This window comes from Myotis lucifugus, unplaced genomic scaffold (assembly GCF_000147115.1).
Source record: "Myotis lucifugus unplaced genomic scaffold, Myoluc2.0 scaffold_461, whole genome shotgun sequence".
Lineage (NCBI taxonomy): Eukaryota > Metazoa > Chordata > Mammalia > Chiroptera > Vespertilionidae > Myotis > Myotis lucifugus.
The window spans coordinates 446,570-474,282 of NW_005871509.1; the positions used below are offsets into that span (position 1 = coordinate 446,570).

The following is a 27,713-nucleotide window of genomic DNA, read 5'->3' on the forward strand; positions in this document are numbered from 1 at the left end:
ATGTTCCCTCTGACTGTAATTTATATCAACGACAAAACGGAAGGCAGCATTGGTGCAGCATTGGAGGCTCTCAGACCTCCTGTGGACCTGTTTGTGTCCCAAGCAAGACCCAATCTTTGGCCTGAAATTGGAGGTCAGTGTGGCCCAGGCTTTCCCCAGGGTACATCAGAAGGGAGGGGGACACCCAGCCCCAGTGTAGGTGTGGAGGGAGAACTTCTTCAGCCAATTACTGCTGCCAACACAGTTTCCTTAAACTTGGTTTAAATATTGAAGGTCTCTTTGAGGAACAAAGATTCCATTTAACAATTTTGAAAAATAAATATGTGGTTCCTTATCCTCAATAAATATCACTCTCTGGGAAGGTGGGCCTGTTGCCATCTCATTGGTAATTCCCCTGGTCAGACCACGGAATAATCCCCCAGAGTAGCTCAACCTACTCTGAGACTCATAAGTGTAGGTATTTTAGTTGCTACATTCTGGTTTGAGTCCATGCATCACATAGAGAAAATGTATCAATTGATGAGCTTGTCAGCCAGGGGAACAATAATGCAACCCATTCATTTTTTTTCTGTTTGATAAAAATTGTTAGTTGTCACTGGGTTCAGGAAACTTAAAGAAATCACCACTATAGGCCTGGGGGTTCCATGTTTTATGCAGTGGTTTAGCATTTAATTACAGTTCCTGTGTAAAGTCATACAGTGCTGAATTACTTTTCTTTTCATTAGCCATTCATTATAAGAAATGAGATAAAGGTGTGAGTAAAGTAATAAAAAGAGATACGTATGAAGTGTTTAACTGTGCTGATTGTTGATGTTTCTATCCCCCCTTTTGATTCTTTCAACTTTGCTATACTACTGATATAGAACAAATATATATGTGCATATGTTATGAGTATATGTAATAAATACAGCTATATTTACATATATTACAGTTCATGACAAATACTTAAGCCCTTTGTAACTTGTTATGATGCTTGCAATGCTGCTATCTATGTATCTTTCCTTTATTTATTTATTTTTTTCATAACTGGATTTTTTTTTATTTTAAAATCTTTATTGTTGAAAGATATGTCCCCCTTTTCTCCCCATTGACCCCTTCTAGCCTTCCTGCCCCCACCCCAGGCCTTCACTAGCCTATTGTCTAGGGGTCCTCAAACTACGGGCCGTGGGCCACATGCAAATACAAATATTGTATTTGTTCCCGTTTTGTTTTTTTACTTCAAAATAAGATATGTGCAGTGTGCATAGGAATTTGTTCATAGTTTTTTTTTTTAACTATAGTCCGGCCCTCCAACGGTCTGAGGGACAGTGAACTGGCCCCCTCTTTAAAAAGTTTGAGGACCCCTGGTCTGTGTCCATGGGTTATGCATGTATGCATACAAGTTCTTTGGTTGATCTCTTCCCACCCACCCACCCTCCCCCGCCTTCCCTCTGAGATTCTGCAGTCTGTTCCATTCTTCTGTGTGTCTGGATCTATTTGGTTCATAGTTTATTTTGTTCATTAGGTTCCACATATGAGTGAGATGGTGTGATGCTTGTCCTCGCCTTTATACAGTGCCTCAGCTGGTGCATATTTGTGGTTCAGGTGGAACAAAGCTTTTTAAGAGGTAAGTGTTCTGCCTATAAACAATGAGTAGTGCTTATTGCTGTTTTTAACAATAAAAGATGTCTAAGGCAGTACACTTGCCCGTGTGCATTTAAACTGGGTTCCCCATAGGCTCCCTTTGTACTTGCTTCTCTGAATGTTGTAAGAAGCCTGAAATAGCCCTGTGACGGGTTCAGCTTCTGAGCTGAGTGGTATAATTTATTGAGGCGAGTGGAGGAAGCATTCTTCCGTTGGGTTAATAAAACATCTACCTAAAAAGTACAGATGCACAAAGACTTGGGAAAATAAATTTGAGAATAGGTTAATAGAAGTAGTAGAGAGATATCTTTCCCTGGACCCTTAATTCCATTGCTTACTTCATGGGCCTATCTAAATATTTGTGCTATATATAGGCTGCTTACCCAGTGCTATTGTGCAGAATAGAAGCTAGCATCTTCCAAAACAATGGTAGCTGTTAGTTAGATTTTCAGTTCACAATATAGCTAGATCTTCAATGAACAATTTCAATTTTCCAGAAGACTAAAATATTGTAATAATGATAAAAATAATTAAATGTTAACTATACTGTATACAAAGCACAGTTCTAAAAATCTTTACATATGTTATAAATTTTAATCCCCACGATAACCCTCTATGTAGTATCATAGTCATATGCTTTTGCAGATGGGGAAATTAAGGCACAGAGAGTTGAAACAGGTTTTCCAGGGTCCACATATTATAAGAGGTAGTTCAGCTTATAAGTCTGAGTTAAGAGTTTGTAAGACTAAAAACCGATTATAGGTTATTGTTTATTGGGGTGACATTATACAGATTTCAGGTGCAAAACTCTACAACATATCATCTGTACACTGTATTGTGTGTTTATCACCCCAAGTCAAGTCTCCATCCACCACCATTTACCCATCTTATACCCTCCTTCATCTCCCCTTCTCACCTCCCCACCCCCAGCACTCACCACATTGTTGTCCATGTCCATGAGCTCTTTTCCTTTTTTTTCATTTTTGCTCAATTGCTCCACCTTCCCCAGAGACCCCACCACCCCCCAACCCCCCGACAGCTGTCAGCCTGCTCTCTATCTATGGGTCTGTCTTTATTTTCTCAGTTCGTTTTGTTCATAAGGTTCCACATATGAGTGGAATCATATAATGATCTTCAGGTCCATCCATGCCCTACCAAAGGGTAATATTTCTCTCTTCTTCTTCTTCTGCTTCTTCTTCTTCTTCTTCTCCCTTCTTCTTCTTCTTCTTCTTCTTCTTCTTCTTCTTCTTCTTCTTCTTCTTCTTCTTCAGCACAGAGTAGCATTCCCTAGTGTAAATGTACCACAGATTTTTATTTATTTTAGAGAGAGGAGAGAGGACGGAGAGAAAGAAAGAAAGAAAGAAAGAAAGAAAGAGAGAAACATTGATTGCTTGAATCCTGTAAGTGCCCTGAACAGAGTTTGATCCCCAAATCTGGGTATGTGTCCTCACCAGGAATCAAACTTGTCACCTTTTGGTGTATGGTATCATGCTCCACACAACTGAGACACACCAGCCAGCCATCTGTGGACTTACCTTTTCTATTTACTCATCTACTGATGGATGCTTGAGTTGCTTCCAAATCTTGGCTATTGTAAATAGTGATGCAATAAACACAAGAGTGCATATGTATTCTTTTGAATTTTTGTTTCCGTTTTCTTCATATAAATTCCCAGTAGAATCACTGGGTCATAAGAAAGTTCCATTTTTTTTTTTTGAAGTAACTGTATACTGCTTTCCACAGTGGCTGCACCAATCTTCATTCCCAATAACAGTGCACTAGAGTTCCCTTTTCTTCACATCCTTGCCAAGACTTGTTTGTTGATTTATTGATGATGATTATTCTGCCAGGTGTGAGGTGATAGCTCACTGTGGTTTAAATTTGCATTTCTCTGATGATTAGTGACATTGAGCATCTTTTCCTATGGCTATTGACTATCTGTATGTTCTCTTTGGAGGTATCTACTCAGAACCTTTGCCCATTTTTTAATTGAGTTTTTTGTTATTTAGGTGTTGATTTTTATAAGTTCTGTATAAATTTTGGATATTAACCCCTTATCAGATGTATCATTGATAGGTATGTTCTCCCATACAGTAGGTTGTCTTTTCATTTTGTTGGTGGTTTCCTTTTCTGTGCATAATATTTTAGTTTGATGCACTCCCATTTGTTTATTTTTATTTGTTTGTTTGTTTGTTTTGTTTCCCTTGCCCAAGGAAATTTATCAGAAAAAAAAATTGCTACAAGAAAAGTCTAAAATTTTACTGCTTATGTTTTCTTTTCAGATTTTTATGGTTTAGAGCAGCCGTGGGCAAACTACGGCCCGCGGGCCGGATCCAGCCCGTTTGAAATGAATAAAACTAAAAAAAAAAAAACCGTACCCTTTTATGTAATGATGTTTATTTTGAATTTATATTAGTTCACACAAACACTCCATCCATGCTTTTGTTCCGGCCCTCCGGTCCAGTTTAAGAACCCATTGTGGCCCTCGAGTCAAAAAGTTTGCCCACCCCTGGTTTAGAGTCTAACATTTAAGTATTTGATCTATTTTAGTTTATTCTTGTGCATGGTGTAAGAAACTGATATAGTTTCATTTGTGCACATATCTTTCCAATTTTCCCAAACTATTTATTGAATAGACTATATTTTTTCTTATTTATTTATTTATTTATTTATTTATAATCCTTAATTGAGAACATGCGTATTAATTTTAGAAAGAGAAAAAAGGAGGGAAAGATGGAGAGAGAGAGATCATTGTGAGAAAGAAACATCAATTGGTTGCCATTCCATAGGCTTCCCCTGAGATTGAACCCGAAAACTAGGCATGTGCCCTGACTGTGAATCAAACCTTCAACCATTCGGTATATGGCATGATGGTCCAACAAACTGAAGCACACTGGCCAGAGCCTGAATAGGCTATCTTTAGCCCATTGCATGTTTTTGCTTTCTTTGTAAAAATTATTATTAATTGACTATGAAGATGTGGCTTTATTTTTGGGCTCTCTATTCTGTTCCATTGATCTCCATGTCAATTTCTATGCCAGCACAATGTTGTTTTGATTATCATGGCCTTGTAATATAACTTGATATCAGGTAGCATGATTTCTCCAAATTTGTTCTTCTTTCTTAAGATCCCTGTTGCTCTTCTTTGATTTTTTTGTTTGTTAGTTAGTTGTTGTTGTTGTTTTTGGAATATTTGCTCTAGTTCTGTGAATTATGTCATGATATCTTGATAGAAATTGTATTTAATCTGTAGATTTATTTGGGTAGTATGTGCCGGGGTTCTTGTCCCAGCACCAAGAAGGGTTCAGGAATCTGGAAAAGGCTGTGCGCAGATGACATAGGAATCCAGAGACTAATAAAGAGTCCGGAGATGAGATATAATTTTGAAAGGCATTGGGGGTCAGAGGGGAACTGAAGAGTCCCTCCTTGTCTAGGACCCTTGCTTTTATTAACACAATTTGTCCTAAGGCAAGGTGGAGATAATACACTTCAAAGGGTAAGGCTTCAAAGGGCACAGAAGCATTGTCAGAATGGGGGAATTAGCCTACGGCTGTTCAGGTGTTTGGCCAGTAGGAGGCAATAATATGTAGATTAAGATGTCTTTTAGCTGTCTGGAAGCCACAATCAGTTTCCTATTCAGGTTTGGGGAAATGCCTTTAGCCATTCCCAACAGGTGACTACATGTGTGACTCAACCTTGTTGAGTCCCCAAGTTTCATCAACCTTTTGATGAAACTTGAAATTATGACATGCTGGAATTGGTCCACGGCATCTCGCCCTTTTTTATTATTTAAAATTTAACAAGAATGTATGTTTTAAGATTTTTAAATTCAATGGAAAGGACAGAGTTCTATCATGTCCCTTTAAATTGCTGCCAGGCATTAAAGGAATTAGTTTGCAGTAAGTTTCTTTTTGGGCCAACAGTTTTTAGAGTCCCAATTTCAATGTCCAACAGTTCTTAGGTGTACATGTCAGCAATGATATTTCAGTTCTGGATGGTGGACAAACGGTGGCAATGCAGGTCCGACCTTCTCTGGTTTGGTCCTGGGCAACCTGCAGCAACGCACAGTTGCTGACTGGTAGCATGGCAAGGCGTCTTCACCATCTTCATTTCTGGACTGCTTCTCTTCTTGTTATCTCATGGGGCCACTGCTATTCTGTGGCTGGAGCAGTCCTGTCAGTTCCTCTCTGGAATCCGTTGTTGCAGGAATCCACATGGGCTTGGAGGAGTTTTCTGGAAATATACAAACATATTCTTGACCAAAGGTTAATAAAGGAATCAATTCTATATATTAGACTTGGGATCCTTTTCATTTTTTGCCCAAACAATTTTCCTTTGGCTTATTTTGACACCATATGTGTTTTCATGGGCCTCTTGTGATTAGCATTACAAATAAAAATTATTTTCAAGTAAAAATTTAAAGCAATTAAGGCTTTTATTTACAGGGCATTATTCCACTATCCCCCCTTTTTTAATTTAAATATTAGGAGGCTTTTGGAAATTTTGCAATGCAGTCTTGATAACTTTTTTAATTTTTAATTTTTGGCATAGAAATGTGACTATTTTGGATTCATTGTATATGAAGCAATTTTTATAAGATGAATTATCAATTAAAATATTTTAGTTAATATTTGAACAGTTTCTTGTCTGGTATAATTAAGTTTTTGAATATTTACTTATTTTAATTAGCCAATTTAAATTAGTCTGAAATAAGATTTATTATTATTATTAACTTTATTTGTCTTAAGTTATAGACAATAAGTGATACTAATTAAAATTTTGTAATTAGTCTTTGAGTAATTTTACATTAGCTATATTCAGGGAGGCAAAAACATAATTTATTTACCTTTCATATGAGACCTAATATAATTAATTTTTAATTACAGTCCTTTAGATGTTTGAAGGAAAAACCTTTTTTTATTATTTTCTTGCAGAGTAATTTCCAGACTATACTTGGAGAATTTTAATTAAAAAAAAAAATCTTTGTCTTCCTTTTACACCAAGCAACTATGCAACAGGCATAGTTACTTTTTGGATGTTGTTTGATAGTGCCGCAAGGCCATGTATTTTAAGTCATTATACATTTATGGTGACTGTACTTATTTTCAGATTTGGTATTTTAATAATTTTTAGTTTATTTTGTAAATATTAGTGAAAGAGATTTTAAAATTTCTTCTTTTTATTAAATTTAGAATAATATTTTTAAGAGTATTCCCTTTGGCTTATTTGTATATACAGAGGGATCATGGGAAGCCTTCAGTAACTTTTTTAGAAGAATTTACTTTACTAGGATTAAATTGCTTACAAAGATATTGGCTTCTTATATAACTTAATTTATGTGAGATCTTGATTATATTTTTTAAAAGTTTATTTGTTAAGTAATTTAAGTAGGTATTTTTATTGATAAAGCAAGGCAAGTAAATTTAGTAAACTTTTATGTCTGATTCACAAGGCACAAATGCTGTTCCACCTCCAGCCTAATTTAAAATGCAGGTGGAGAGGGCTTTTGTTTTTTAAATTACATCTTAAAATTCTATTGCTGTATTTTAAGAGATATTAAACAAAATAACTTGTTTTGCCATTTTTTAGAGGCAAAAACTTAAAATATATTTATTAATTTTTATTTGATAAAGCTTTCCATGTGATTTCAAGTATATTAAATTGGCTTAATTAAAAAATCCTTTAAGAAGAGAGAATAAACTTTTTTAATTATTCTGGGCCCTTGGAGCTTTTCAAAAATCATTCCTCGGTTATAATCCTTGAAATTCAGTGTGGAAAAACCATCAAATATATATATGTATATATAATTTAAAGATTATATATTTTTTATAATTATTAAGAGATATTAATTAAATTTAAACTGGTTTTTGCATTAAAAATTTCGGTTGGGATCACAGAATTAATCCTCTTTTTTAATTAGACTAATGAGTAACATATTTTGAATTTCTAATTTTTCAGAGAAAACACAAGATTTATTAAAAATAAATTCTATACTTTAGTTACTACAGCTATAATTTCTTTAGATTAATAATACTTTAAAAATTTTAAGAATAAACTTCAAAAATACAAGACACAATCATTGGATTCAATTCTGTCCTCTAGATTTTTCATGAGGCAAATTCAGATTATTGAACAAGTTTTTTATTTAATTAAGCAAACTTTAAAGTTTCAAGTTGCTAGGGGCTTCGAAAACCAAGTTTGAGCCTTGCAAAGCAGGTTCTGGCCTACCTGGTCTTTTCAGATGTAAATTGACCACATTCTTTTTTTAAGATTTTGCTATAGGCGGAAGGGACTAGCCCCAAGGATGGGAACCCAGAAAACAAGCTTGTCTTTAGAAGTTGCCACTGGCGGGAAATTTTTTGCCTACCTGCATGTTCTGTTGGGAGAAGGGGGGCTAGCATTGGATCCCCATGTGCTCCCTTCTTCCCTTCCCCACATCTTGCTTTGGGGGAAGTTTCAGCGAGTGACCTGGCAGTGTATTTTTTTTTCCCAAAGTCCTTCTTAATAGAAAAAGACATATTTTAAATTTTTTCCTATTTCGCTTTCCAAAGTAGTAGTTAGCACCCAAGGTTATCTTAGCCAAAATTTGGTTATCATAAGATGTTCTCCGGTAATTTTTAAGCAAAACATTAGGTAATCTTATTGTGGGAGAGCTTATAGCTCTGCCTTCTCCTGCCACCTTTGAATCTCTCCGCACCAGAGGTGGATTCGGCAGTGGGGTTTCATTTCTTATTACAGATTTTAGATTCCAAATACGAATTAAGATTTTAATTTGAACAAGAAACCACATTAAAGATGACCACGGCACTCTTTTTTCAGCCTGATTTTAAAAAGTACCTTTTGATATTCCAATCCTATCTAATAATAGAGAAACATGGTAATTAACCATAACTTCGCTACCCTTCCCATTGGCTAATCAGCGAGATATGCAAATTAACTGCCAACCAAGATGGTGGCCGGCAGCCAGGCCCCTGAAGCGAACAGGAGGCTTGCTTGCTCCAGTGATGGAGGAAGCTAATGTTCCCCGCCTGCCGCTGCTGGGCTCTAAGCTGCTCTCTAAGAAACAGTGTTGCAAATATAGAAGGTAAACAATCCCCAGAAACCTGCTTTCAGTCAGCCGGAATCTCAGAGCTGGAGTCCCAACAAAGTTTTAAATACAGAAGGTAAACAAAGCCCAGAAACCTGCTTTCAGCAGCTGAGGTCTCAGAGCTGGAGCTGAGCTTCAGAGTTAAAGCCGGCTCTCAGCTCCAGTGACAGGCATAGAAGGCAAATAAATCCCAGAATAAAAAAAAAGTAAAAAAGGAGAGGTTGGGAGCTTCAGTCACTCGCCAACCTGAAAATGGCCCTCAGCCCCTCACCCAGACTGGCCAGGCACCCCCCAGTGGGGACCTCCATCCTGAAGGGAGTGTGACCAGCTGCAAACAGCCATCATCCCCTAATCTAGGCTGGCCAGGCACCCAAGCGGGACCCCCACCCTGATCCGGGACACCCTTCAGGGCAAACCAGCTGGCCCCCACCCGTGCACCAGGCCTCTATCCTATATAGTAAAAGGGTAATATGCCTCCCAGCACTGGGATCAGTGGAGCCGTGAGGCCTCCCAGCACTGGGGTCAGTGGAGCAGCGAGGCCTCCTGGCCCCTGGAGCAGCGTGACAGGCAGCAGCACCCAAATTCCCTGATCGCCCTGCGGCTCTGTGTGTGACAGGGGGTGGGGTCACAACCTCCCTATCCACCCTGCTCTGTTCGTGACAGGGGGGAGCTCCCCAACCCCCTGATCGGCCCTGCTCTGTCTGTTACAGGGTACGGAGCCCCAACCCCCCTGATGGGCCCTGCTCTGTGCGTGACAGGGGGTGGCGCCGCAACCTCCCCATCGACCCTGCCTTGAGTGTGACAGGGGGCGGCGCCCCAACCCCCCAATTGGCTCTACCCTGAGCGTGACTAGGGGTGGCATCACAATCTCCTGATCCGCCCTGCTCGGTGCATGATAGGGGGCAGCGCCCCAACTCCCCAATCGGCCCTGCTCTGAGCCCAACCAGGGGCTGCAGGGCAGGCAACTAGGGATTGGGCCTGCCCTCTGCCACCCGGGAGCGGGCCTAAGCCAGCAGGTCGTTATCTCCCGAGGGGTCCCAGACTGTGAGAGGGCACAAGTGGGGCTGAGGGATACCCCCCTCCTACCCCGCCAGTGCACAAATTTTTGTGCACCGGGCCTCTAGTTTCTTTATAATTTTGCCTTCTTATCAAATTTTTCCCCATAATAATCTGACTTAAACACAAAGTATCACCCATGCACTTGCGTATCCGCGGGCTTCTGAAGCTAACATGGGCTCTACGCATAGTTACTCTTACCACCATTATTGGTGCTGTTTCCACTCAGGCAAATCCTTCTTTTCCAGATGTCCAACGCCATTAATGGTGGTTTTGCCAGTTATTGTCGGTGCTCGGGCGCCATTTATGCTGGTGCTTCCAGGGTTCGGAAGGTCCCACTTCGGGCATCTATTTATGCCGGGGTTCTTGTTCCAGCATCAAGAAGTGTTCAGAAATCTGGAAAAGGCTGTGAGAAGATGACATAGAAATCCAGAGACTAATAAAGAGTCTGGAGATGAGTTATAATTTTGAAAGGCATTGGGGGTCAGAGGACCTTGTCTTGGACCCTTGCTTTTATTAACACAATTGCCCTAAGGCAAGGTGGAGATAATACACTTCAAAGGGTAAGGTTTCAAAGGGCACAGACGCATTATCAGAATGGGGGAATTAGCCTATGGCTGTTCAGGTGTTTGGCCAGTAGGAGGCATTAACATGTAGATTAAGATGCCTTTAGCTGTTTGGCAGCCACAGTTAGTTTCCTGTTCAGGTTTGGGGAAATGCCTTCAGCCATTCCCAACAGGTGACTACATGTGTGACTCAGCCCTGTTGGGTCCCCAAGTTTCATCAACCTTTTGATGAAACTCTTGAGATTATGACATGCTGGAGTTGGTCTACGGCAAGTATGGACATTTTAATTCTTCCTATCCATGAACACAGTATATGCTTCCACTTATTTGTATCTTTTTCAATTTCTTTCTTCAGTGTCTTATGATTTTCTGAGTACAGGTCCTTTACATTCTTGGTTAAATTTATTCCTAGGTATTTTCTTCTTTTTGATGCAATTATGAATAAGATTGTTTTCTTAGTTTCCCTTTCTGATAGTTCATTATTGTTGTATAAAAATGCAATTGATTTTTGGATATTTATTTTGTATCCTGCTACTTTACTGAATTCATTTATCACTTCCAATAGGTTTTTTTTTTAATTTTTATTTTTTGGTGGAATCTTATAGAGAACCTTAAGAATCATGTCATCAGCAAATATAGTTTTACTTTATGCTTTCCCAATTGGATGCCTTTTATTTCTTCTTATTCTTGTCTGATTATAGAGGCTAAGACTTCCAGTACTATGTTGAACAAGAGTGGTGAAAGCAGATATCCCTGTCTTGTTCCTGATCTTAAGAAAATGCTTATAGCCTCTGCCCATTGAGTATGATATTGGCTGTGTGTTTGTCATATATGGCCTCTAGTATGTTGAGTTATGTTCCCTCTATTTTTACTTTGCTGAGATTTTTTTTAATTTAAATGGGTGCTGGGTTTTATCAAATGCCATTCCTGCATTTATTGATATCATCATGTAGCTTTTATCCTTCATTTTATGTGGTGTATCATTATACCTTAAAACAAATGCTAATGAGAACACAACAACTCAAGATCTATGGGATACAGCAAAATCAATCATATGAGTCAAATTCATAGCATTACATGCCTATCTCAAGAAGCAATAAAAATCTCAAATAATCCAATTTTATATTTAAGAAATTGAAAACGGACAACAGAAGTCAAAAGTGAGTAAAATGAAAGAAATTGTAAAAATACAGCAGAAATAAACAAAATAGATTTCAGAAAAGCAATACATCAATGAAACCAAGAGCTGGTTATTTGCAAAGATAAACAAGGTTGGCAAACCTTTAATCAGACTCATCAAGAAAAACAGAGAAGACCCAAGTCAATAAAATCAGGAAAAAGAAAGAAAGGTATACCTGGCATCACAGAAACACCAAGAATTATAGAAAATATTACAAACAGCTGCAATTATAAACAAATATTACAATTCCAACAAATTGGACAATATGGGAGAAATGGATAAGTTCCTAGAAACATACCATCTTTTAAACTTAATAAGGGAGAACCAGAGAATCAGAATAGACTGATTACCACTAGCAAAATGGAATCAGTAATCAAAAAAGCTCCCAACAAACAAAAGTCCTGGACCATATGGTTTCATAGGTGGATTTTACCAAATTCAGAGATAACTAACAACTTATTCTTCCAAAACTATTCCAAAAATAATTCAAGAAGAGAGATGACTCCCAAGCTCATTTTTTTGAGGCCAGCATTTTCCTAATTCCATAATCAGATAAATACACTACAAAGAAATAAAATTATAGGCCCATTTCCCTGATGAACATAGATGCTAAAATCCTCAACAAAATATTAGCAAACCAGATCCAGGCATACTTTAAAAAGAGCATATGCCATGATCAGTTGGGATTTGTTTCAGGAATGCAAGGTTGATTCAATATCTGAAAGATTGAGAATTTGAACCCAAGTAATATGTCCATAGAAAACAAGCTGTTTCCCACTACTTTTCTCTCTCTCTGTATTCTCTAATAATTTCCAGGACTTCCATTGTCTCCTTAAATATGATGTGGAAATCTTTGTTCAAAACAATGCTGCATAGTTACCATAAAAAGAATAAATGCTAACAGATGGTAATGTGCAGGAAATGTTCAAAATACTGTTTGGACCTATGGGATGTAACAAGGCCAAATTCTTTACATCTTTCTTCAACTTGATGGTGGCATTATATGAGTCAAACTTTATGGTTTGATGTATAACCATATAGTCAAAACACTTTTGATAGTATAGGGGGTTATTCATAACTATGCAGAGCCATTGAATTTAAATCATTTCTGTACTGGCCAAAATTAGATATGTGGTTAGCCTAATTAGATAGCACCTGATTTATGGTAAGTGCTTTATATGATAATCATCTGGGTCCAAAATGACAACTCTTCCAGCTCCCACATAAGTCAAGCTGCCAATATCAATCTCTATGTTTCTTACAGAATCTTTTATGTTAGGATGAATTTTCCTTGCTTCAAAACCATAGGGTGAACTCTGAATCTCCTATCAGCCTTTTCCTGTGTCATCATAAACTGACTAGGAGAGTGCAGTCACTTAACTTAATGAACTGAATTCTAACAGAACATTATAGTCCATAATTTTCATTGTGGCTATGGAAGATTAGCAGAAAGAAAAATACTTTTTCCTATATTATGTCAAGCACTATGCTAAAAACATAAATGATTATAATGATGGTGACAAATTATATATAATTCTAGACCTAATAATCAGTTAAATATTCACATATCTTATTGTGGGACCAGTGAATCTAGGATAGTATTTTTACAGGATATTATTTCCAATGCCAATTCAAGCTTGAATCATTTTGAAGATTTGATATATATATTGGAAGATTTGAAAGTCCATCACAGCTGCCTCTATTTTAAATAATTATTGAAACAAAGCCAATGAATTACATTTCTTCCTTTACCTGGGTTATAAAAGAACAGAACTGTCTTTATTACAGTAGTGCACTGAGAAGTAAAAAAAAAGTTTTCGTGTCCTGTTTGTGTGTTTTAATCATAAGAAAAAAATGTAAAGTGAGAGATTAAATCAAGGTTGCAATTAGAAGTAATTAAGTTATCCAAGTCTTCACTTTCTCTTGAGGATCTGCCTTGCTTTTATTCTTACATTTATTCATAGTCTTAATCCCTTCATACACCCTTTCTTTTTCTCCTAAGTAAAACTACTTTTCAGAAAATAAAACCTGAAAAACATATTTACATTTAAAAACATTACATTACCATTGCTTTTGATGAGAGATTGCATGGTGTCCCTGAAATTTGAATAACCCAATTAAAAGCAGAGATGCCCTGGGAACCTAAAGTCTCCTGGAAAATATAAAGACCTTCCTCCAGGTACTAATTTAGAAATGTTTTTTAATTTATGAGAAATAATTTGCATGCAATAAATTTTATACAGTTTAAATGTATAGCTCAAGGGTTTGGGGGCAAATTATACCCAGTAGTATAACTACTACCACGCTCAAAACAGAACTTAAAAAAAAACAAACACAAAAAACTTTGATAAGAGTAGTATTCCTGCCACTTTGAGAGTGGTAAAATACAACCCTTCAGTCCAGATCAAAACAGTAAACACAGAATTTTTTCTCCAATTGTGATATTTAAATCACTTCAATTTATTCAATGCCCCATGACATATAATAGGTTTCTTGTCAAGAGATACATGCAGGCCAGTGTGACCTTTGCTCCCTATTTGTCCTTAAAGATGTAGTTCTGTCCTCTAGTGAATTCTTCTGACACATAGGAAACACCCTCAAACATGAAAATGTTTCCAGTAAGATCTGAAGTATACTTGAAATTATGAACCAAGAATTGTATGTGGTTCTCTCCACACCCTATAGCCTCTACACCTCTACTGTCAGAATATGAGACAACACTGAAATTGCCTAATTATGTATATCAACTAAGAGAAATCAGAAAATAGATGCCTTTTTATAAAAAAGCATGCAATTTCAAACCGACTGCATTTTGCATTTGTTAATAATAAATGAGTTAGGATATGAGAAACATATTAAGCAAAAGTAAATTTGTTCAGTTCACAAATGGAGATAGAGTAGAAGCTTAAGTGCCAGCGTAAGCCCAACACTAGACCCATTGCGCTGAGCCACTTCTGCCTATGTATGAAAATCAAGTTTCTGGACTTTTTCTTGAAAATGAGCATACATATAATTGACTTATTTGGTTGACATGATGTACTTCTCCATAACATGTACTATTATTTAATTCTGTCAAGAATTGTCACGGGTATAACTTTACCAGCAAACTAACAAGTTACCCTGCCATGGTTTTATGGATGCTGGCAGAAAACCATGGATTCTGAAAACAGTCAAAGGACACTTTATTATTCAAAGAAATAACAGTGGCCAGAATATCATCATTTTTGCTGACTTTTCCAAAGCCTTATTTCTCATAGAGTGACAGAAAGAGGGCCAAGAGATACCTGCATATGCAAAGTATTGCTACAGGAGCGGAACCCCAGGTTTTAGGAAACCACATACCTTATAATGGACTGTACGCACACCTGCACATTTCCCTCGGAGGGAAACATTACATTTATTAGACTGAATAGTAATGACAGCTACTCTCTGCTCTAGAGGAAGATGCAATCTCTATCTTCCAATTCTTTTTTTTGATTATAAATATCCTTGAAAAGATAGTACTTTAAATATTCTTTTCAAAAGACTTCAGTACCTCTGTTCACCAAATGTGCAGAAACATGATAGACTAATGGAGAATTACCTTCCAATATGACCTACCAAAAGGAAAACTAAAATATAGACAAAGTAAACACTTTTATTCAGCTACATAGCATTTGAAAATTAAAAGCAGGCTTATTTATAATTTTTTATAATTAAAAATATAAAACATGTGTTTGATATATTTATTAGATGTATATGATCATGAATGTAAGATATATATTCTTTATACAGGAAATGACATTTAAGCCATATATACTTATCTATATATATTTACATTATATATATGGCTATTTTTATGTATAACTATATCTCCATACATCTATATCTATAATCTATCTATAAATAAAGGAAACGATCATTTTTGAAGATAAGATATACTGGTGATTTTTAAGCTCCCTTCTGAGTCCTCTTTATGCATCTGTTCTTAGAGTTTTCAAATAAAATAGTCTCCCAATGCAATTTTTTTAAAATCCTCACCCGAGGATATTTTTCCATTGATTTTTAGAGAGAGTGGAAGAGAGAGGGAAAAACAGAGAGAAATACCAATATGAGAGAAACACATTGATTGGTTGCCATGGTTTTATGGATGCAGCACCCTGACCAGGGCCCAGGGCCAGGGAGGAGCCTGCAACCAAACTGAGGCCCGTGCCTGTCAGAGACACAGCAGGAGCACTGCTCAGCTCTGAGCTCTGAGTCCATGTATTCTTTCTAAATTCTCCCTGACTACGCCAGGGCAGGTTCCTTCTCGAACCCTGCCCACTGTACTAGCTGTTGGGAACTTAGTCCAAGTTCCTCATGTACCCTCTGCTCACTAGTTACAGGTGTCAGGTCTGAGGCCCCTGCCTGGGGCTATTCCTCCTAGGACACCTGGCCTTAGATGGAGAAGCCATGAGAGGTTGTGGGTGTATAAGAATGAGTTTTTATTGCAGAAGCCAGTGGCCATATAGTCATCAGACAAGACAGTTCTTTACAGAAAGTCCACACAGGCAGCAGCCACACACCGGCTCGTTAACATGCACATCTTTCCCACAGAGGCAGCCGTCTCTGTACCCACAGCTGTTATCTGAGAGTGGCACGCTGCCCCCTAGACTCACCATCTCACATCGTAGCGGCACCTAGCCTCTCTGGCTCAGCAGCTGCTCCAGCCTCCCCTGCCCAGCACACTGGCTGGTCTCTGTAGCCTCACACAGTAGCTACCTCTGAGCTCTCTATGAGCTCTCAGTCTCTTACATCTCAGCAGCAGCTCTCAGCTCCGTCTGAGCTGTCCTCTCTCCTGCGCACATAAAGGCTACAGTCTCTGTGCCTACCACCTCTGCTTCTCACACTAACTGGTCAGTAACATATATTATTCCAGAGACAAAGAAGGCTTCCTACCAATAGTTACATCAATCATATTGGGTTACAGAAGGGCACAGTGTACTGTGAGATCGCTGTGGCCGTGCAGCTGTGTATGGTATCGTAGCCTAGGCGCAGAGTGGCCTTGGACGGTCTGGTGTATTGATAACAAGGCCTCTGTGCTTTAATTGGCCTTGACTACCAGGCGCCTCTGGGGTGGTTCCCAGAGTGCCCTTGACCAGAATCAAACCCGGGACCCTTTGGTTCACAGGCTGACACTCTATCCACTGAGCCAAACCAGCTAGGATGCTGGGATGATGAATGCAATTTTTTTAATAGAGCAACAGAAGTGCAACTTTTATGCTCATAATTATCTCATTGGTTGTTTCTCCCGAGGAAATTAAATACTGAGAATATCTAATACCTAAACATGACTCAGGGAAAAAATTTACTTGCTGCTGCCTTCCAAAGGTTCCTGGGACAGCTCCTTTTATTCCCATTTTACAGATGAGGAACCCAGGGATGAGTGTCATGGTGAGTAATGGGATTAGAATCCATGATATGTAACATCAGTGCATTGCCTTCCTCCCCCAGTCAAATTGGCCTTATTCTTTTATGTCCAATATCTGTCTAGATAATATATAAAACATGAAAAAGTTTAAGAACAAATATTGATGTAGCTGCAACAGTACAGACATATACTAACTCTGCTTCATATACAAAAACTAATATGCATGAGACAAAGAACAGGTAAGAAAGGTAAAGAGGGTATTTTAGCACAAGAGGAACTGAAGCCAAGGCCAGACTCATGGATAAGTGCTACATATATTAGATAAATTTAGGCTGAATTTGGTCCTGAAATGTGAGTCTATTAGTTTTCTATTGCCACTATAGTAAATTACAACCAGATTAGAGTATTACACAACATAAATTTATCATCTTGCAGTTCTACTGGTTAGAATTCTGAAACAGTCTCACTGTGCTGACATCAAGGTGTCTAGACTGTGTTCCTTTCTGTAGGCTCTTGGTAGGCTCCAGGTCCTTGTCTTTCCAAATTTCTCAAGAGAACTCACATTCCTTAGCTCATGGACCCCTTCTTTCACCGTTAAGGCCACAGCACTCTGACCTATTTGTCTGTATTCCTTTTTCATGGTGAATTAGATTGGGTCCACCAGAAAAACCAGAATAATCTTCCCATCTCAAGTTTAATAACATCTACAAGGTCCTTTTTGTCATGAAATGCTACATATTCACAGGTTCCAAAAATTAGGGCATGGGTATTTTGGTGGGACATTATTTTGCCTACTACAATGAGAAAGTCCTAAAAATACAGAATAAATACACTGATTAAAGACAAAAAAAATGTGAGACTAAATGCAAAATAAAACAGAAAAAAAAAGACCTGGCTACATATTGTCTACAAGAAACTTACATTTTTAACAGAAGATTCAGGTTAAAAGTAAAGGGAAAGAAAAGGATAGACTGTGTTAACACTAATCCAAAGAAAACTGGAATAGTGATACCAATTTCACAGAAAATAGACACCACAACAAGGAAAATTATCAGGAATGAAGAGTTGTCACTTTTCCAAGAAGACATAACAAACTTAAACATGTATGTCCCTAATAGAGCATCTCATGTATTCATGAGACAAAACCTGACAGACCTTCAAGGAGAGTTAGAACCAATATTATAGTTAGTGACTATCAGTTGGACACTATCAGTACCTTGTAGTTCAAGAGGCAGAAAATCATTAAAGATATTGTTGACCTGAATATCACTCTTAATCCACTTAATCTAATAGATATATATCATTAGAATATTTTCTTTCTCAACAGCAGAATACACATTATTCTCAACCTCAAATAAAACATTAGCATGATAGATGTCATTCTAGGTTATAAAACAATATCTAAAAACTTTTGAAAATATAAATAATTTAAAGTAATTTATAAAAACACAATGGAATTTAACAAAAAATAGCAGAAATATAGTTGCAAAATCCTCAATATTTATTGATTAAATATCCACTTTTAAGTAACATATAAGTTAAAGAAGTCTCAAGAAAAATTATGAGAAAAACATTTTGCAGCAAATAAAAATTTAAATGCAACTTATCAAAACACATGGGATGCAGCAAAATTAATATTCAGATGAAATATATAGCATTAGAGAAGAAAATGATCATATATTACAATAATATAAACCTTTACCCAAGAAAATAGAGAAAGAAAAGCAATTTAAGCTTAAAAAAAAGAATATTAAAAATGAAAGCAAAATGAATAATTTGAAAACAGAAAAACAATAGAGAATCAATGAACAAAAAGGTTATTCTTTGAAATAATCAGTGAAACTGATAAAAACCTAGTCAGGCCCTGACCGGTTTGGCTCAGTGGATAGAGCATCAGCCTGCGGACTGAAGGGTCCCAGGTTTGATTCCAGTCAAGGGCATGTACCTGGGTTGCGGGCACATCCCCAGTAGGGAGTGTGCAAGAGGCAGCTGATCCGTGTTTCTGTCTCATCGATGTTTCTGACTCTCTGTCCCTCTCCCTTCCTCTCTGTAAAAAAATCAATAAAATATATTTAAACAAACAAACAAACAAAAACAACAACAACAACAACAACAAAAATACACCTAGTCAGGCGGAGTAATGACCAGGTGCTGACAATAGACTACACTCGACATTGGCTGGGCAATCCTTAGCCAGGCTTCTCTTTCCCCAAAGCTCCTGAGCATTGGCTTGTCCCAGGTCTGAGCAAACAGCAACGCACTGAAAATCCTCCTTAACACCTCAGCCTGAGAATCAACTGATCACAATCAGAAAGAAACACTGCCTGTCAGCCACCATAATGATTCTTTCTGTTCATTCTCACTCAATTTCCCCTCAAAAGTGACCGCTATTCCTACTTACTGTTCCCTAAAAAATGGAAAGCTTTTTTTCCTGTTTGATTTTCAGAGGCTTGTAAATCCTGCATTTGCTGTGTCCTCCTATTGCAATCTTTTCAATGCAATCTCTCCTTAATTAAGTCTATATTTATTATTTGGCACCATGAAAACAGAGAAAAGGTACTGATTACCAGTATCAGAAATGAGAAGGGTCATCAAAACTGAGCCCATGTGCATTAAAATAATAATAAAAAATAATAAAAGAATACTAAGAACTATGGACAACAAATGCCCACAAATTTGATAACAAATGAAATGGACTAATTCCTTGGAAGATGCAAATTATCAAAAGCCACACAAGGAATAATGAGTAATCTAAATAGGGTTGAATATATTAAATAAATTAAATCAAGACTTTCTAACCTTCCAAATAAGTAAAAAGGAAGAAGGAACTTTCCAGGTAGCAGACATACATAAACCAGGATCCTGATGTCAATGTAAGAAACAGTCAGACCTGTAGAGGATTTTTATGAGTTTACTAGAGGCCTGGTGCATGAAAGTTGTGCACTGAGGGGATGTCCCTCAGCCCAGCCTGCACCATCTCCAGTCTGGGACCCCTCAGGGGATGTCCCATTAATAGTTTAGGCCTGATCCTGATATCCCTCTCACAATCCAGGACTCCTGGCTCTTAACCACTCACCTGCCTGCCTGCCTGCCTAATTGTCCCTAACCATTTCAGCCTGCTAGTCTCATCGCCCCCTAACTGCACCCCTGCCAGCCTGATCACCCCCAACTGCCCTCCTCTGCCTGCACAATTGCCCCCAACTGCCCTCCCCTGCCAGCCCGATTGCCCCCAACTGCCTTCCCCTAATGTCCTGATGACCCACAACTGTCCTCTTCTGCTGTCCTAATCTCCCCCAACTGCCCTCCCCTGCAGGCCTGGTCACTCCCAACTTCCCTCCCCTGCAGGCCTGGTCGCCCCCAACTGCCCTCCCTTGCTGGCCTGATCACCCCCAACTACCCTCCCCTGATGGCCTGTTCGCCCCTAACTGCCAGCCATCTGGTGGTGGCCATCTTGTGACGGCCATCTTGTGATGATGTGGGGTCAGCCATCTTGTGGTGGCCATCTTGTGATGAAGTGAGGGTGTGAGGGCCACCTAGGCTTTTATTAGTATAGATTAGAGTCCCGGTGCACAAAAATTCATGCACTCGGGGGGTGGGTCCCTCAGCCTGGCCTGTGCCCTCGCAGCTCAGGACTCCTCGGGGGATGTCCACCTGCCAGCTTAGGCCTGCTCCCCGGGGGGATCGAGCCTAAGCTGGCAGTCAGACATCCCTCTGGCAGCCAGGGAGTCCTTGGGAGATGTCTGCAGGGAGCGGGCCTAAGCCACAATCAGACATCCTTAGTGCTGCCAAGGAGGCGGAAGAGGCTCCCACTACCATCACTATGCTCGCAGTAATCAGCTGGCTTGTGGCCGAGTGTAGCTCCCCCTGTGGGAGTGCACTGACCACCAGGGGGCAGCTTCTGCATTGAGTGTCTGCCCCCTGGTGGTCAGGGTGTGTCATAGTGACCGGTCGTTCCCAGTCATTCCGCCATTAGGGTCAATTTGCATATTACCCCTTTTATGATATAGGATTTGAACCAAACTGAAGACAATTGCTGAGTAGCAAAACCTCAACTGATTGAGAAAACGCTCTGGAAAAATGGCAGTTCTGCACCCTGCTTTATTCATTACAATCAAAAGAGAAGGCATAAGTGGGTTACTTCAAATCCATTGGTGATAGATTAGTGAGGTGGGAGAAAGCAAAGTGGGGAAACCCCTGGGATTGGATGAAAAGTGAAATGATCAACACATACTTCTTTTACAAAAGTGGATACAGGATAGCTAACAGCAATTAACACGATAACAATGACAATGAGGGGATTTGTGCTTTTCACTCTGGTGCAATGTCCCTTGTCCATGCTTTGAGGGGTCTAGAAAAAGGGAAATTACTTTGTTTGTGCAAAGGCATATTTATCAGCTATGTTGTCCTAGCTGCACAAAGACAATAGACAGGCTCAGTTAAGGAGAATATTGACCTTTGTCAGGGAAGATTCTAACCTAGGACATGCTACCTGCCATGAACTGCTTTTATTTATTTATTTATTTATTTATTTATTTATTTATTTATTTATTATTTTTAAAAATATATTTTATTGATTTTTTACAGACAGGAGGGGAGAGAGATAGAGAGTTAGAAATATCGATGAGAGAGAAACACTGATCAGCTGCCTCCTGCACACTCCCTACTGGGGATGTGCTGGCAACCAAGGTACATGCTCTTGACTGGAACCGAACCTGGGACCCTTCAGTCCACAGGCCGACGCTCTATCCACTGAGCCAAACCAGTTAGGGCTGCCATGAACTGCTTTTAGTTAAAAAGCTTCCGTTTCAGACCATCCTTTGTGGTTACCATAGGTGTCTGTGTGTGTAAGGCTGCCACATCGGCCTCCCTGAGCGTGTCAGGTTTAGTATGTGGCCCCTTTTTGTCCACTTGAGATGGAGATTAACAGTGTGAACAGAAAAAGGAGCAAAGTGCTTTCTGGTTAGCACAGAGCAGAGAAGCACTTAGGAAGGTCTTTGTTTGCTAGCAGATGCCAGTAAGCTATTCCTCCCCACCGAGACCTGAAATTATAAGCCAGGCGTCTCCAGGGGGCACTTCACACTCATCAGCATGAGAAGTTACTCCGGAGAACCAGCTGCCCTTGATTTGACTGCCTGCTTCTTGGCAGACTGGGGAGACAGAGACAGAAGCCATTTGTTCACAAACTCTGACATCTGAGCGTCAGCGGACTCTGTTATTGGCGGGGTGTCCTCTGCGTCCCCACCTGTGGAAGTGGAGTTCTTGCAATGTCACAAGGAAAGGACCTTCCTGAGATGTGCACGGGAGGATGGAGATATTTATTTATGTGGAATTAAACCCCTGGCTCCCCAGTGTCCCATTCCCCTGTCTTGCAATGGAAGAAGCCCAGCCTTGTCTTTAGCAGGGCGAGAGCCAAGGCCGCTGCCCAGAGTGTCCGCTCCATATTAAAGCACAGTCTGGTCCAGCATCTGGCCTGCTTAGCTTGTGTTCCCAGCTGCAGTCCATGTAGTGTGTGGGGTCTGCAAGGCCTGGCCATGCAGCTGCTAAGGTCACATGGCAGGGGAGTGAGGATCCTGGAGCAAGAGAGATTAAGGACACAAGCAGGCAAGAGGGAAGCAAGGGCAGAACAAAAGTGGGATCTCTTTGCCTAGGGGTTACATATTTCCAGTTTCTGCAGGCTTGCACTGGAGTCCAACCCCCTAGCCAATGATCTTCTTCCCAGGCTAGACTGACAGACAAGCACTTTCCCTGCATCACCCCAACTTCACTGTGCATATGCCCATCCCCCCTTTGTTCAATCCCTTCTGCAGTGATCTGGAGGGAATGGGCCTTGGTTCCTGGGGAGTGTGAAATTGCAGCTTCCTGGTGAAGCTGCCCAGATGGCCATGCCTATAATGTCTGCCCCCCTTAGCTTTCTTCCTATTACTATTGATAAACTAGTTAATTACAGTGATAACAACTGAATGAATTGGTAAGAACACAAAGCAGTCAGCACTTACGAAGAACAGTGTGTTGAATGGCTCTGGCCCTCTGACACAGGCTTGATGACAAAGGAGCACCACAAAACTAACACGACTCAGAGCTGATTCTGAGTGTTCAAACTGGGCTGGCGGTAATGGTTCTAGAGCACGTTGCAAGCATTAATGCCTGCTTCTCCTTAAACATTAGTTATAATCACAAATTCAAGGTCGGACAGTCCTCTACTATTTTATTTTGTTGTTGATTTTTTGGGTTAATGAGTTTTGTGGCAAATTTTTCCTCACTAGAGAAGTAAAAGTCAATATTCTGTGTTACTTTAGAACTAAAGAGGTACGTGTGTGTATTGTTGGAGTAGGAGTTGGGATGTTATTAAAAAAAAAAGCTCCCTTTTCCAAGTGGCTTCTCAGATTCATGAATCAGAGTGCAATCAACAGAGAGATAGACAAATTATGAGAGTAGGGATATAGATAGGTTAGTACCATTTCGACATGCTCAATTGGAAAATATTCTAGGACTTTGAAAATGCAACTATGGGGACTAAAAAAACAATACCACATATGCTTTAGTGGCTTCTAAGTTCTTCTGGCTGGGCTAATCTATATATAAACACCTAAGTGACCCTTACAACCAGATGACCCGCTGATAGCTATGACGTGCACTAACCACCAGGGGGCAGATGCTCAATGCAGTATCTGCTTCCTGGTGGTCAGTGCGCTCCCACAGCCACCCTCCCATGGGTGGCCAACCTCCCGAGGTCCATCCACCGGCTGACCAGCCTTAATTGGGACTGGGCAAGATGGTCCCCATTGGCCCTGATTGTAGGCCAGGCCGAGGGACCCCACTCGTGCACGAATTCATGCACTGGGCCTCTAGTTATTAAATTAAAAGAGGCAGATGAACAGGAGAAAGCCAAAGTTTAATACATGTGCATAGGGCACTCACATAGGCATGAACATTCCAAAGGCGGTGAGGCAACATGGGACAATGAGACATTTTTTGACAAATGAGAAGGCAGTGGTGCTTCAGGGGTGAGGGTGGGCTGTTTACAGGTGGCTGAGGAAGAGCAGGACACGTATGGCAGGGAAATCCTCGCCGGGTAACTCAGAAACAGTGGGACACAGGTGCTATCTGGGTGGCAGGCACCTGCCTGAAGCCCTCTATTTACCACACTTCATTCTATTAGGCTAAGGAACCACCTTAGATCTCCTTCCTGAAACAGTTTTCTCTGTCAGAATCTCCTAGGCAGGAAGGGGGAGGGTCAAGTTTCTTTCTGACTTCTGCTTCTTAATACACAGCTTAAAATCAATACACCAAAAGGGCAGCTTCAGAGTGGCAGAATTTTAGTCCCTTCACAACTATGAGGTAGGCAGAATTTTAAGAATTACCATTCCCTGCCCCTGTCCTGTTATTCAACAAAAAAAAATCTAGGCATTGCTGTGAGGGAACTTCGAAGCTGTAATTAAGATTCAAATCAGTTAATCTTAAAAATTTGTAGATTAGGCAGGTAAACCTGAGCTAGTCACTGTTAGAGTCGCGAAGGAGGAACATGCGAGGCCCAAAGGGGTGACGAATTATGGATTTATTAGGTCACCTGGAAAACCAGGAGGGCTGAGCCCCAAATGGCGCCAGCCCCTAGGATGGGGAGTCAGAGGTTTTAGAGAACTCTAGGTGGGCTTTTTCTGAGCAGAGAATTCTCTGGGCAGGTCTGATTCTGGGAAGGTCCAGAGGGAAAAGATGATGGTCTTAGCAAGTGGACTGTGGTCTAAGCGAAAGGGAGAGTTCCTTGTGAAGTGGCCTAAAGGTCAGTTCCAGGTGAGGGGGTGTGGACTCAATCATTTGATCAGACCTAACAGTTACATAAGCCGTTTAAAAGGCCGCCGGCAGCAGCAGCAGAAGTGAAGTCAGAGAAAATAGGATCACAAGAACTCAGTGTCATTGCTGCTTTAAACATGAAGGGGACGATGCAGGTGTCCTCCAGGAGCAGAGAGTGACCCTTCCAGCAAGAAAGTGAGGATCTCGGTCCTACAAACACAAAGTAATGCAGCTGTCAGCAGCCGGCTGCCGCTGGGAAATGGACCCCCCAGCTCTCCAAAGAGTGCTCAGCCTGCTCACCCCTGGTTCCTGATGTGTTTAAGCCGAACAGAGGCCAGAGGAGCCCACCTGGACTGACCTACAGAAACAGATCACAGAGGTCTTATTTAAGCTGCTAAAGTTTTGGTAATTTGTTATATAGTAATAATTTAAAAAAAACAAATACAATTTTTTCTCATGTTCATGCATAATTCCAGATAATTTTTATGTATTCAAGTAATTATTTTATGGTTCAGTAATAGAACCTAAAATCATTGTTATATTTGAAAGATATACAGAAAGTCTACTTTCATTTCTCTTAATTAATTGAACTCTAATAAATTTCTGTGTTGTGTAAAAGGTGTAGTAACTTCATTATAATGTAGCAGAACCTTTCTGAGTCACTCAGCTATTCTGAAAGACCACCTCCCCCACATTCTTACCAGACCCCCTGGTCTGATCATGTTTTTATTGTTAAGCATTCTTTTTCAAGAGTGCTAGGAATTTACATCTCTTAGACACTGTCACACTTTACACAGTTCTGCCAGACCCACACTGAAGGGAATTGGGTGCTTTATTCAGGGTGTTGCAATAGAAATAATTTTCCAGACAGTGTCCTCCAGATATGGTGAGTGAACAGTTTAGAGGGCTTTGGTGTGGCGGGCATTGTAATCATGTGGAAACGTACATTCTGATGAATAGAATAGTTAACTCAAAGAATGGATTTAAAGGAAGAGGACTCGTTTCTTGTTATTAGCAAACCAAAAGGACAGTGTACATTAAAAAAATAAAGTTTGCCACAGAATAAAGTTACATCATTTCATTTAGGGGCTTTGAAAATTGCCATAAAAGGCGAAAGATTTATGAGATCTGCTGGCTTTGATGAGCCAGCTGGCCGGCCGGGCTCCCCTCACAGCCCAGAAGGGCAGGAGGGCTGCCATGAGGAGGCAGGAAGGGGAGCGCTGGGCAGGCTCGTGGGCAGGTGGGCGACAATGCTGAACTTCTGCGAGGCCCCCCAACTGCACGTGGTAGAGCACACAGTCGGATTTGGCCTTATTCAGGTTCCTGAGGGATCCGGCCAGATGCCAGAAGTGGGTGGAAAATTGTAGGAGAGCAGACTTAGAAGATAAAACACCTGATCAATTAAATAAACGTTATTGATTATGTGCCAAACACTTTGAGACCTCTATGATCTGTAGAACTATATATTTTGCAGAGGCACCAGAAAACTAAAGAATGATTGGGTTATTTATTTCTCAAAATTATTTAAAGCAGATACTCGTAAAGTCATTGGGAGCGTCCTTATAGGACAGCTCTTCCAGATAATGCACTACTAACAATATTTGGTCTTACCAGTCATGTGAACAATCCACATAGTAGACACAGAAAACAAATAAAAAAATTTAGTGAAGATGAAATCAAGACACTGAACCAGAAAAAAATTGACGAAACTTCTGAACAGGAACAAAAACATAAAGAAATCAACAACAGCAATGTTCAGAACTCCAGTGCAGAAGAGGGTGAAGAAGAGGATGAAGACATTTCACCTTGAACCCTTGAAGAGAAGGAAAACAAAGAATACTTAAAATCTTTATTTGAAATTTTGATTCTTATGGGAAAACAAAACATACCCCTGGATGGACATGAAGCTGATGAAATCCCAGAAGGTCTCTTTGCTCCTGATAACTTTCAGGCAGGCACTGTTGGAGTGCCGGATAAATTCTGAGGAAGAGGTCCTGAGAAAGTGCTTTGAGACAACAGCCAACACACTGTTCTGTTCAAAAGCACAAGCAGAAGCAGACGCAGGAGATCTGTGAGAGCCGCATTTGGGAAGGAACGCTCAGGGAAGTTGATTACCACTGACGACATAGCAGGGCAAGAGCACCTGCCCATGTTGGTGAGGTCCCCCTTCAAATCCTGCCAGGTGGGGGGCACGGCCCGAGGTCCCCCATCAAGCTCCGCCAGGCAGGGGACGCAGCCTGAGGTCCCCCATCAGGGTCTGCTGGGTGGGGGGCGTAGCCTGAGGCCCCCTGTCAAGCTCCACTAGGGGGGGCACAGCCTCAGGTCTCCTGCTCCCGCACAGCGCCACGCAGCCTCAGGTCCCTGCTGATCGCTCGTTAAGGCTCGTTATGGGAACTTGGCCTCCAGTGTGGGTGCAGCCACCTTGTGTTAAGGAATCCCTGCCTCCACTGTGGGCACAGCCATCTTGACCATTACAGCATGATGGTCAATTTGCATGTTCACACTTTATTAGATAAGATATTGAAAAAAATCTAAGAAATTTGAAAACATAGAAAAGCTATTAGGTATATGTGGGCCACTTAGTCACTGGTTATCTTGAGTACATTAGCCATTGGTAATACATGTTTAAATGGCCCCTTTGTGAACTCTCCTGCTTGGCGGACTAACCGTTCTCCCAGAGGGTGGTGATGGAAGTGCCATGTTGCACTTCTGCGTGGTCTCTGCTAAAGTCATTGTAGATATAGCATTTATTATCACTGTGGATCCAGTTGTTGGGTATTGAGTTATCAGTTTTTCAAAGAAATAAATTTTGGGAAGGTGGGGAAGGAATATGTTTAATAAAACTTTACAACGAAGCTCATGACTAACCTTTGAATAGCAGGAGTTTTAAGTATACTATTAAAAATCTGTAATGGACAGTTAAAATACCCCGATTAGTGAAAGAAAAACATGAGCTTGTCAAACAAGGATTTCAGTGTAGATTTTGTCTTTATTCTATGATTTTAAACAAGTTACTGTTTAAAC

The 27,713-nt window shown here is 40.1% G+C and overlaps 1 pseudogene; it reads left to right on the plus strand.

Annotated features, from left to right (window-relative positions):
- LOC102424564 lies at nucleotides 1-26,994 on the plus strand (annotated as a pseudogene).
- The last annotated feature ends 719 nt before the right edge of the window (nucleotides 26,995-27,713 follow it).